The sequence below is a fragment of the Lactuca virosa genome, chromosome 6, assembly GCF_052849685.1.
Source record: "Lactuca virosa cultivar CGN04683 chromosome 6, Lactuca_virosa_CGN04683_v6, whole genome shotgun sequence".
In the NCBI taxonomy this organism is placed as follows: Eukaryota; Viridiplantae; Streptophyta; class Magnoliopsida; order Asterales; family Asteraceae; genus Lactuca; species Lactuca virosa.
In genome coordinates, this window is record NC_136431.1 from 66,638,358 (window position 1) to 66,650,976 (window position 12,619).

Sequence of the window (12,619 nt, forward strand, 5' to 3'; positions counted from 1 at the left end):
TCAGACTCAGGGTATTGATTATGATGAAACCTTTTCACCAGTAGCAAAGATTAAGTCTATTAGGGTTATGCTAGCCATTGCTGCATTTCATGATTATGAAATATGGCAAATGGATGTCAAAACCGCTTTCCTTAACGGAAAGTTGGCTGAGGATGTTTACATGAATCAGCCAGAAGGTTTTGTCAGTGCAGAGTACCCCAATAGAGTGTGCAAGCTTGAGAAATCCATTTATGGATTGAAACAAGCATCTCGAAGTTGGAATCTTTGTTTCGATGAGAAGGTCAAAGAGTTTGGTTTCTCAAGAAGTGAAGATGAGTCCTGCGTGTATGTCAGAGCTAGTGGGAGTATAGTTAGTTTTTTGGTACTGTATGTGGATGACATACTACTCATAGGAAATGACATCCCAACCTTGCAGGAGGTTAAGTCCTGGCTTGGGAAGTGCTTTTCTATGAAGGACCTTGGAGAAGCTACCTATATCCTAGGGATAAGGATATTAAGAGAAAGGAGTAAAAGACTAATTGGACTTAGTCAGAGTATCTACTTGGATAAGGTGTTGAAAAGGTTCAACATGCAGAATTCCAAGAAAGGAGAATTACCGATCCAAAGCAATGCCAAACTGAGCAAGGCTCAGAGCCCGAGTACAGAAGATGAGATAGCTGATATGAGTCGATTACCTTATGCTTCCACTGTTGGTTCGATCATGTATGCTATGACTTGTACCCGTCCTGATGTGGCCTTCGCTTTGAGCATGGTCAGCAGATATCTGGGAAACCCTGGCAAGGCTCATTGGACTGCGGTAAAGAATATTCTCAAGTACCTGCGGAGGACTAAGGATTGGATCCTTAACCTTGGTGGGAGTGATGACTTGAGAGTAGTAGGGTATAGTGATGCTAGCTTTCAGACTGATAGGGATAACTTCCGCTCTCAGTCGGGCTGGGTCTTTACCTTAAATGGAGGGGCAATCACTTGGAAGAGTTCCAAACAGGAGACTGTAGCTGATTCGACTTGTGAATCAGAGTACATAGCAGCAAGTGAAGCGGCAAAGGAGGCGATATGGCTGAGGAACTTCATCGGAGACCTTGGAGTTGTACCAGCTATTAAGGAGCCTATGGAGATTTTCTGTGACAGCAATAGTGCGGTTGCCTTAGCCAAGGAACCAAAAGATCATGGCAGATCCCGACACATTGACAGAAAATATCACTTCATAAGACACAAGATAGAAGAGGGACTCCTCGTGGCAAAGAGGGTATCGTCAGATGAGAACCCTGCGGATCCCCTTACGAAGGGACTGACGAGGGTTAAGCATTTGCAGCATGCGAGGCGCATTGGGCTGAGGGACGATATTAGTTTTACAGATTAGATAGCCTTTTCTGAAACTTGTAAAATGTAATCGACGTTTGATGATGAATAAAATGTGTGATTTATTTATGATTAAAGTGTTACTATCATTGTCAATTATTTACTATTGTTTCAGTTTTGCATGTTTTGACTTCCAGAATAATCAATTTATTCAAACCTCCACAATCGGTCATACGTCGGAAGTAGGTATGAATCAAGATTGTCATGAATTGGGTTTGTAGATGCCTAAAGGTGTTTAGACATAGCAATGGTTGCTACAACGTTCATGAGTGCTCATAAGTTATGAGTATTGGAATAAACCCACGCTCACTTGTATCACTTCATGGAATTTATCTCGAGTGATCGTGAGACGGTAATATCATATAAGTCTTCAAACCTAGAGATATGAGTTGTTACCTATGAGTTGGTTGTGCATTGATTGCACGTAAACGCATCAGTAACTTGATGTTATAAAACGTGCCTTTGTGTGCAATTCAATAAGTAGTAGAACAAGCATATGAGTCGAAGTTTATATGTTCCTTCTAGAAATAGAAGCGATATCTGGGCCCCTCGATGATTTTGTGTTGACCCATGTACCGGGCCCGGTCAGAACTAAATTGATGTGTTCAGTTAAGTTCTTTGTCAAACAAATCGGAAATCGAGAAACAACTGCTAGACAATAAGTAAGACATTGTTCCATGTATTTGTCCGGCTGATATCATGAGAGCAGAGGATTATATGATCACTTATCTAAAATGGCGCTTCATAGTTCACAAGAGCTTTCGAGAGCTACGATTGCCGGTTGGTTCCTGAAGTAATATAGGCAAATACAGTTATTAGACTTATCCAAGTGGGAGTTTGTTGGATAAGGTGTCTAAGTCCATAACTTATTTGGTATATACTTGACCCGACCCGGCATGGTCCATTTGGGTTGCACTTCACCCAAACAATTTATGGATAATTTTATGAGAGTTGTATACTTACGATTTATTAATATATCATAAGTTATAATATATTAATATAAAGTCATGCTACTTAATTAGTTTTAATCTTGAATTAATTATGAATTAATTTAGTGATTAAAAGGAAGACTAATTAAATCATGGGCTATTATATTTATATGGTGTGGGGTAACACTCATTTGGAATGGGCTAAGCTTATATGGAAGTCCATGGATGATCCATGGGGCTTTTACCCATGGATCCTTGGAAGAGGAAAAGACATGGGTTATTAGGGTTTCACCCTAACCATGTACACTATATAAACAAGCTTATGTTGCATGAAAAAGACACTAAGTGTGTGTGTAAGTGTGGTGGCCAAAACCAAGAGTTAGAATACTCTCTCATATATTTTCCAAGTTTGGGTGATTTGTGATTTCCATTTGAGGCATTCACATTATTGGTGCTTGGCTCTCAAACTCCAAGGAATCAACAATCAACAAAAGGTATGTAATTCATCTAGTTCCTTTATGGTTAAAAGTACCCCATGCCATGCTAGATAGGTTATAAACCTTGGAAAATAATATTTTGCATGTATCTTAGACAAACATAGATCCAAGGTTTAATAGGGTTGCATGTACACTTAGGAAGTGTTAGAATGCTCAAAACCCTACAGTGGTATCAGAGCCTAGGCTTGTTTGTTTGATACTTGATGCAAGATAATGGAAAAAGTCGAGTTTTTTGCTGTCTGCCTGATGAACTCGCCGAGTCCATGGGGGGACTCGCCGAGTTCATGTGTAAACTCATCCTACTCGGCGAGTAGGTTCGTGCACTCGGCGAGTAGGAGCCTCAGAATGCAGATTTTCGACTTTTGCTGCTGGAAATGGACTAGAAACATTACCCTAAACTGTTTTTGTGTTTTAAAACTTGTTTTAGTTGGTGTAATGGTTGTTCTAATCCATTTACAATAGCTTATATCAAAATTTCATGCTTTGTATGTGTTCATATAATTCTTGAAACTTTGATGATCATGTTCATGTTCTTATGAATTTAGAAGATGATAGGAATTATTTGCTGAATTGTTTAGGATTAATTCTTGATCATTTATGTGTTTTAATGGAGTCCATAATTTGTCCTCAAGTTATGGATATCCAAAGGTCACTTCTTTTAAACACACACTTAAAACACATAAGTTACATGGAAATGAAGAGTCTTCATTTTTATGAACCTTTAATTCATAAGTTATGAAATGAAAAGTTTTGAATAGTTTCAAAACTTGTCCTCAAGTTTTGGAATTTGTAAAGTTACACACACTTTAATATACTTTAATTCCAAACCCTTAGAGTTTTAAAAGTTAAAATTCAACCCTTATACTATTTATAACATTAATGGTTAATTATTATATATATGTATAAGATCAAAGTCGTCTTACCACTAGTACGCCTCATTCACGAAGCCAGTCTATAAGGTGGGTATAAGGTTGTTGCCTATAAAATGGCAACTTAATGGGTGTCCACTCTCACCCACCGCTTGCTTGACTGGTGGAGGGTCGTTAGCCGAACGGGTAGGACAAGGACTTATAAATTCTCATTAAAAGTATGATGAATATTATAAAGTAACTAAACCTTTTATAAATTCCCAATCTTAGTTACTTTAGGAAAATTTGAATATGGTGCTAACCCATGAAATTCACACTTTGTACCTTACCAAGTCGTTGGTGGAGCGTGTGTGGTTAACCGGCACATTGATTAGGTGATAATATTAAGGGTACCAAGTGAATTTGCATGGTTATTCACACCTTGTTTTGTGATCCTCGGCATCCCAGTCACAAAACTTGAAGGGCACAATCGAGATTGAAACATGTCATTGAAAAGTTCAATGAATCTCAAAGGAATCTAGGAGTTTCAAAACCAATTAAACCTAATAATTCATTTCGTTTTCATGGTGGAAATTGGTGAATCGTCATTCACCTACCTTCAAATATATTATAGCTTAGATTACGTCATCCCTCTTCTAAGTTATAATATATTGTGTTGGATCCTAGAAATAGAAGCGATATCTGTTCCTTCTAGAAATAGAAGCGATATCTGGGCCCCTCGATGATTTTGTGTTGACCCATGTACCGGGCCCGGTCAGAACTAAATTGATGTGTTCAGTTAAGTTCTTTGTCAAACAAATCGGAAATCGAGAAACAACTGCTAGATAATAAGGAAGACATTGTTCCATGTATTTGTCCGGCTGATATCATGAGAGCAGAGGATTATATGATCACTTATCTAAAATGGCGCTTCATAGTTCACAAGAGTTTTCGAGAGCTACGATTGCCGGTTGGTTCCTGAAGTAATATAGGCAAATACAGTTATTAGACTTATCCAAGTGGGAGTCTGTTGGATAAGGTGTCTAAGTCCATAACTTATTTGGTATATACTTGACCCGACCCGGCATGGTCCATTTGGGTTGCACTTCACCCAAACAATTTATGGATAATTTTATGAGAGTTGTATACTTACGATTTATTAATATATTATAAGTTATAATATATTAATATAAAGTCATGCTACTTAATTAGTTTTAATCTTGAATTAATTATGAATTAATTTAGTGATTAAAAGGAAGACTAATTAAATCATGGGCTATTATATTTATATGGTGTGGGCTAACACTCATTTGGAATGGGCTAAGCTTATATGGAAGTCCATGGATGATCCATGGGGCTTTTACCCATGGATCCTTGGAAGAGGAAAAGACATGGGTTATTAGGGTTTCACCCTAACCATGTACACTATATAAACAAGCTTATGTTGCATGAAAAAGACACTAAGTGTGTGTGTAAGTGTGGTGGCCAAAACCAAGAGTTAAAATACTCTCTCATATATTTTCCAAGTTTGGGTGATTTGTGATTTCCATTTGAGGCATTCACATTATTGGTGCTTGGCTCTCAAACTCCAAGGAATCAACAATCAACAAAAGGTATGTAATTCATCTAGTTCCTTTATGGTTAAAAGTACCCCATGCCATGCTAGATAGGTTATAAACCTTGGAAAATAATATTTTGCATGTATCTTAGACAAACATAGATCCAAGGTTTAATAGGGTTGCATGTACACTTAGGAAGTGTTAGAATGCTCAAAACCCTACAGGAAGCTAAGTTAGTACCGAAATCGCTTTCACCTCATTAAAATTTATCCAAGCGAAATAGAGCGAACGCTCGGTCTATTTCGGCTCCTAAATTTTTGGGAACCGAAATGGACCGAACGCGAAATAGAGCGATCGCTCGGTCTATTTCGGCTCCTGAATTTTTGGGAACCGAAATGAACTGAATGCGAAATAGAGCGAACGCTCGGTCTATTTCGGCTCCTGAATTTTTTCGGAACCGAAATGAACCGAACGCTCGGTCTATTTCGCTTCACTACTTTTAGGTGAAGTTTCAGTTGTATACTTTGTACATTGTTTATATCTTTTCTTACTGCGTTTCTATTCATAAAAACCACAAATATTTTATTTTCTGTTTTTATTATTTTTCAGAAAAATCCAAAAATATTTCTATTTGTTTTTAGTTTTATCTCTCAATTCTTACCTAGTTTCAATATGTGACACAAAATGATGTTGGGGCAGGTATAACTTACTTATCTTTGTACTAGCTAGGTGTCCCTAGAAGCATGCTGCTGCATGTAGACCAAAGCCTCCAGGACTTTGAGTGAAGCCTTAATGATTCGATAAACACCAATCGTTTCATCCCAATCAGGCCGCCAAAATCACTTAAGTCAAGAGCTACCTTACTCTTCTCATATTGAGTCAAAGAGTTGTCTGCTTTGTCATTTTTATATAGCAGAGGTACTTTCGGTTCTTTAACCACCTACACTCTTCTCCATATACTTTCGTTTCATAATCGTAATTCTCAGCACTTGCCACTGAGGTTTATGGTTACACAACTTCTGTGTTAATGATCTTAGTTTCATTCACCACGTGCTAAGTGAAACCCAATATCCAATACCTTAAATGAATTGACGGTGAACGCTCTAATGTTCAAGCCATTAATTGTTACCTGAAGAAATCTCTTTTTATTTTTGCGTGATCTTTATGAAATTGTCTAACACCAAGACGTTTCTTCCCATAGGATCCAACTTTGTTTTATTTTTTTGAGATTTATATTATTCACCAAGTCACTGCAAAATGACCAAACCTACTTGTTTAATAGGCTACATCGGTCTCACAAGTATTTCGTCCACTCTCGGTCTTATGTCGAGCACCAAAGCATGGATTGAAGCTCAACCACCATCACTAGCCTTATAATAAAAAAATGCATTTTAATGCTTCTGAACAAGTATTTGATCGTATTTTCACGGGGAACCACACAAGCACTTTGAAGTCTCTGTTGACTTTCAAGGAAGAGATTCGTGCCCGAGATCCACTGTTTCATGTCTTGTTTGACATCACTTATATCCCACATAAATTTTGCTTTTTTTCTTTATCTTTCACACTATCTTGCACGAAAGTCTTTACGATTTTTACAAACTCTTGTTTGGTTACTAATGAGCTATTTTCAGACATATAGCTTCGGTTCTTTGCAGTGGAGTCAATTTATTTACAAGGAAAAGGGTGAGTCAACATGAAGTTGAAACGGTTCAGAATTTGAAAAGGAGATAAGGATGGAAAGGCGCGTGAGTTTTAAACAGTTCCTAAACCCATGCCTGATGACGTCTTCCTAGGGAAACCCAGCTGTCAAATCACGCTTTTTCAGGCGTCGATTCAGAAAATCGTGGAATCATTACTCAAGATTTTGTCTCTCTCCTAGCGATGGTATATAAGGTTTTATCACACCTCTTGGGCTACTTTACCAATTCTTCTCTCTCTCAAGAACCACCGACGAATTTCTACTGTTCATTTTCTTCTTCACACCTGCAACAATGGCTAAATCTTCCTCTATTTATGAACAAACTGCTCAGTCATCTTTTCTAACCATCAAACCGAATCAGAATTTTATCATTGAACTGAACCCATTCGTCTATGATTTGTACATGCTTCATGTGGTCGAATGTCTTAAGTATTCCCCGCTGGTGATTGCTCTCACGCAGGTTCAATATGTTCCCATGTCAATGCTCTCTCAAGTCTACTCAACCGCTCTCTATGATAAATCTAAGGAATGTATTTTCTTTGAGATCGTCAATCAAAAGACGTCGATTTCAAAAGCTAGGTTTTGTTTATTGCTACACCTTGCCGTCAACGATTCCTTGATTAACCCTGATTCCATTACCACTACTCAACTGTTCAAGATGTTCTATGATATGGGGTATACTGAGATTCTCACCACTATTACCAAGTTCAAGAAATCATGTCTTCCTCCTCAATGGAACGGTCTATTTACCCTCCTCTCCAAGGGTTTATCGGAGAGGGTTGCAGGTTCTGATGGAACGAGCCGGGCGTTCATGACCCTTCTTTATGGTCTGTACCATGGGGTTAACATGGATTTTGGATCAATCTTATGGTCTCAACTGGTTCAGAGTATAAGCTCTTCTTCACGGTACTCTGAAATCTCATGTGCTAGGTTTTGGACTCTTGTTACTCAATGGGAGATGGAAAAGTTTCATGTTCCAACAATGGCAGATTCACTGATGTCATCTATTGCTACTTTCCACACAAAGATGATTCTTGTCTCAGAATCCTCCAAATTTATCTTTATTGGTTTGGTTCCGGAATCTATGTACAGATGTGTTTCCAATGAAAGCAAGGTCATTACTGAGTACAAGAAGCTGCCCCCTACAGGGCCACGACAGCTTACTCCAAAAATGCAAAGCTCGCTCGACACTGCAGATAAACCGGCGAAAAGAGGGAAGAAGCATGATAGAAAAGGGGAAAATGACAGTCAATCCTCCAAAGTTTCTACTCCCAAGAAACGCAAGTCTGAACACGCAGCGCCTACTGCTCCAAAGAAACGAAAGATCAAGAAGAAAGCTCACAGGCCGAAGTCTCCTTCCCCATCTTCAAGTGACTCTGAGTATGTTCCGTCTGATCCACAACCCGAACCCGATTCAACTGAAGACGACGTTTCTCACACCTAAAGTCCGCCTCTAGGTAATTCGCCTCCACCTTCCCCAGCTAATGAAGGTAACTGATACTCACCTCCTCCTTCTCCTACACATTTGGTTGCAATTACTATTCCTCCCTTTCCTCCACCCATTTCATCTTCCACTACCACCTCGGTTCCAATTCCAACCCCTTTATTCACCGAAGTTACTACCACTACTACTTCTCCAACCGAACCTAATGTTCGTGTCAACGTATCTGATACGGGGGCATCTACTTTCGGTTCTGAACCCCCAATTACCTCAAAACCTTTATCCCCACCTCCTTCATACGAATCTGAACCTGTTCTTGGAGGTGACGACATGGAATTAGACTTTGTCTATTTTAGTCCATATGGGGTAAAGAGTGATGATGATGATGATGCTCCTGTCACAAAGAAGAATCTCAACGCTATGAATGACAAGCTTGACCAACTGCTTTCTTCCTCTTCTGGCAATGCATATTCCGAAGCAAGAATCAAGGCTCTGTTGGCAACCTTTGTCAAAGAGCATGACACTTCCATCTCTAATGTTGTTAAGGCGATTGATGCCTCCACTTCCACCTGTCAGCAAGCTTCTATTGCAGTCGTGGCTTCCACCATGGATTGCGAATAAGCGACCGCAAATGTCGAAAAACTAGTTTCTGAAGCTCAACTTTTTCTTGATTCTCTCCAAGCTGCCGCTTAGAAGAATGCTCAAACAGTGAACGCTTCTGTTGATAATCTTACGCGTTCACTTGAGGCTGAAAAGAAGCATTTTGAGGAAACATGCCAAGCAATCTAGACCGCCAACACTAAGCTTCATACTTCAGTTGATGCACGTCTCAGTCAACTTGAAGCTGAACTAGCCGTCGAAAACAGGATCATGGATGAGCTGGATAAACGAACTTCTCAGCTTAAGATTCAGAATATGAAGCTCAAGGCTGCGACCATGGAAATTAATGAATTAAAGTCTGAGCGTGCAGTGGTTAAAAGTTCGGTTGGTGATGTGCATTCCATTCTTCTACACCTTCTGGAAGCCCATGACTCGATCCTCACCATCTCAATTTGACGCCACTTGGCTGAGAAGTTGAGACCTACTCTGGATATTTTAACCAGAATTGAGGGTGTTTCGGAGCCCGTTGTTCCTCCGAAACAAGGGGGAGAAAATGTTACTCAGGGCCCTGGTCAATCTCAACTACCTCCAAAAAGTAAACCTTTCACCCAACCGAAAGTCACTACTGAGCCGAAGGGTAATGAAGCTTCGGGCAGTATGAAGGACAAACAAAAGAAGAAGATTGGTGATGATGATGAGGATGAAAATGATGATGAAACTGATACAAGAGAAAACGCTTCTAAAACCGACAACCTCAAAGTCAAGCCTGATGATCAAGCGAAGGAAGTTTTTGATAAGGAGAGGAAAGCGAACGAAGTACTAGAACAAAGGAAGTCTATGTTTCCTCTGTAGACTATGGAAATGCTTCAGAGGGAGGTAACTGAAGCTCCAAGAACTCATTGGCTCGAACCGGTCCTTTCTTTGGCGCTTGAGAATTCCAAGGACTCACACTTTGATATGTCAATCACCCGAAAGGCATTCATTTTTCATTGTTTTGAGTCAACGGCTGCCATTCCTTCCCCGGACCCGAAGGTTGATCGAGATCTACTTGAGTACTATATTGAGTTCGCTCAACCACAATACCTGACTTGGAGTAATAAGAAAATCACAACAGTCAAGGTGTTGAAACCCACTTCAGCAGGGAAATTTATCAATATCAAGTTCAAAGTAATCCGAGGCTCAGACAGTTCGGTTCATATGATCTCCCTGGCTGACTTACCAAATTTGAATCCTCATGATTGGATTCTCCTGAACAACATTTTGCCGACTAATCAAAAGGAGTATGAGCCTATTATAGATCACATCAAGCGAATGCTGGTGTGTTATATTGTTGAAGTCGTAAAGATGGATCAGGAAATCACCTCTTCCATAAAGAAGAAGCCCACTATCAAGCCAATTGGGAAGGCAACCGACATCAATGTGATGATCAAGGGTAAAATTGACCCCATGTTTTATATAGTCATGTTCGTTAGGGGGGAAGGTTAAAAGTGCCTGTTCGATCTTATTGACAAACACCTATTCTCCACTGCCTGCTTGGAGCATATTCTCGATATCATTCACGGGTTTAATCAGAGTAGCGAAGCAGATAAAAAGATGTTTACTGATATGCTTCGGTGGTATATTCTTTTCCGTCAAACTCTTCTTGCTATCATCCCCAAGCTATTCAAGACTGTGAGGAAAACTACAGTTACTTAACCAAAGTAGTCTCTCGCCTTAATTGGCGCAAAGTGGGAGATTGTTGGGTTTAAAGGATTGCGTCGTTGGGCCTTAGATGTTCGGTCCATTATGTACTCTCGGTTTGGGCCTGTGCAACCGTGTTTATCTTTCTAGGGTTTAGTATATAAGGTGCATGCATGCATCCTTGTCATTAACGCTTTTGATTATTATCTTATTCATTGTACTGTAAACCCTAGCACACCTCTACAGTGGAAGTTCTTAATCGAGCTCTTCTGAGGTATGACTATATTTTGATCATTCGACATACGGATTGACTCATTGAGTGTTCCATTGTTTATTATTCTTATTGATACCTGTTAAAGATCTAATCGATCTAAAGAGTTTTCAACTCATCATAATTCGTTCACATTTGTCCACACATATCAAAGAAGCTCAACTTGAAGCCTTGGAACCCGAAAATGTGGCAGGTGAAACTGTGAGAGGAATGGATAAGAACTTCGAAGTCGGGGATGATGGAGTCTATTATTTCATGAACCGGATCTGGACGCCAAAGTTCGGTGGTTACAGAGACATAATTATGAATGAAGCACACAAAACCCGATACTCCATTCATCCAGGTTCAGACAAGATGTATCTGGACCTCAATAAACTATACTGGTGGCCTAACATGAAGGCCGAGATCGGTATCTTTGTGGGAAAGTGCCTTACTTGTGACAAAGTCAAGGTAGAGTACCAGAAACCTTCAGGTTTATTACAACAACCTAAAATCCCTGAATAGAAGTGGGAGAGGATTACGATGGATTTCATAACTAAGTTACCCAAGACAACGGGTGGTTATGATACTATTTGGGTAATCGTCGATAGATTAACCAAAACCGCACACTTCTTTCTAATAAAAGAAACCGACAAGATGGAGAAGCTAACAAGAACTTACCATAAGGAGATTGTTAGACTGCATGGTGTGCCAATATCTATTATTTCTGACCGAGATAGTAGATTCACCTCTCGTTTCTGGCAGTCTTTACAAAACTCTCTGGGAACTAGGCTGGACATGAGTACAGCCTACCATCCACAAACCAACGGGAAAAGTGAGAGGACGATTCAAACATTAGATGACATGTTGCGAGCTTGCGTGATAGACTTTGGAAAGGTATGTGATATTTATTTACCCCTTGTTGAATTATCTTATAACAACAGTTATCACACTAGCATAAATGCTGCTCCATTCGAAGCCCTCTATGGCCACAAGTGCAGATCCCCTCTGTGCTGGGCTAAAGTGGGTGACTCGCAGCTAGCTAGAGGTCAAACTCCTGACAGTGCTCTCACTGGTCCGGAAATTATTCGAGAGACTACAGAGAAAATCGTACAAATTCGGGAGTGACTTAAAGCTTCCAGAGATATACAGAAAAGCTACGCTGACAAAAGGAGAAAACCCTTGGAATTCCAAGTTGGTGACCGCGTCTTGTTAAAGGTCTCGCTCTAGAAGGGCATGATACGCTTTGGAAAGCATGACAAACTGAGTCCAAGGTACATAGGACCATTCGAGATTCTTGCCAGAATCGGTCCCGTAGCTTACAAACTTTGACTACCCCAAGAACTAAGTAACATTCATCCTACCTTCCACGTTTCAAACATGAAAAAGCGTCTATCCGACGAGACTCTTGTGATCCCACTCGAGGAATGTAAGGACCTAGAAACAGGGTCTTAACCAGTAATCAAGCAATATAACAATCAAATAAGATGAGAATTGAGTAGAAGAAGAGTGAATCAAAGCTTGTACACATTTATATTCAGAAAACGTCTGGTACAACTCTGACAATGGCCGTCAACTGTTTGGATTATCAACAACCAACAACAGACATAGACTGATCCTATATATAGGGGAGAAGACATGACCGTAAAATGGACTTGGCCGTAAACAGGTTTACGGCTGTAAACCTGTATACGACCGTAAACACACTCTTGGCCGTAAACACATTAAACTACTTCTATTACAAGAATCAAAGTACC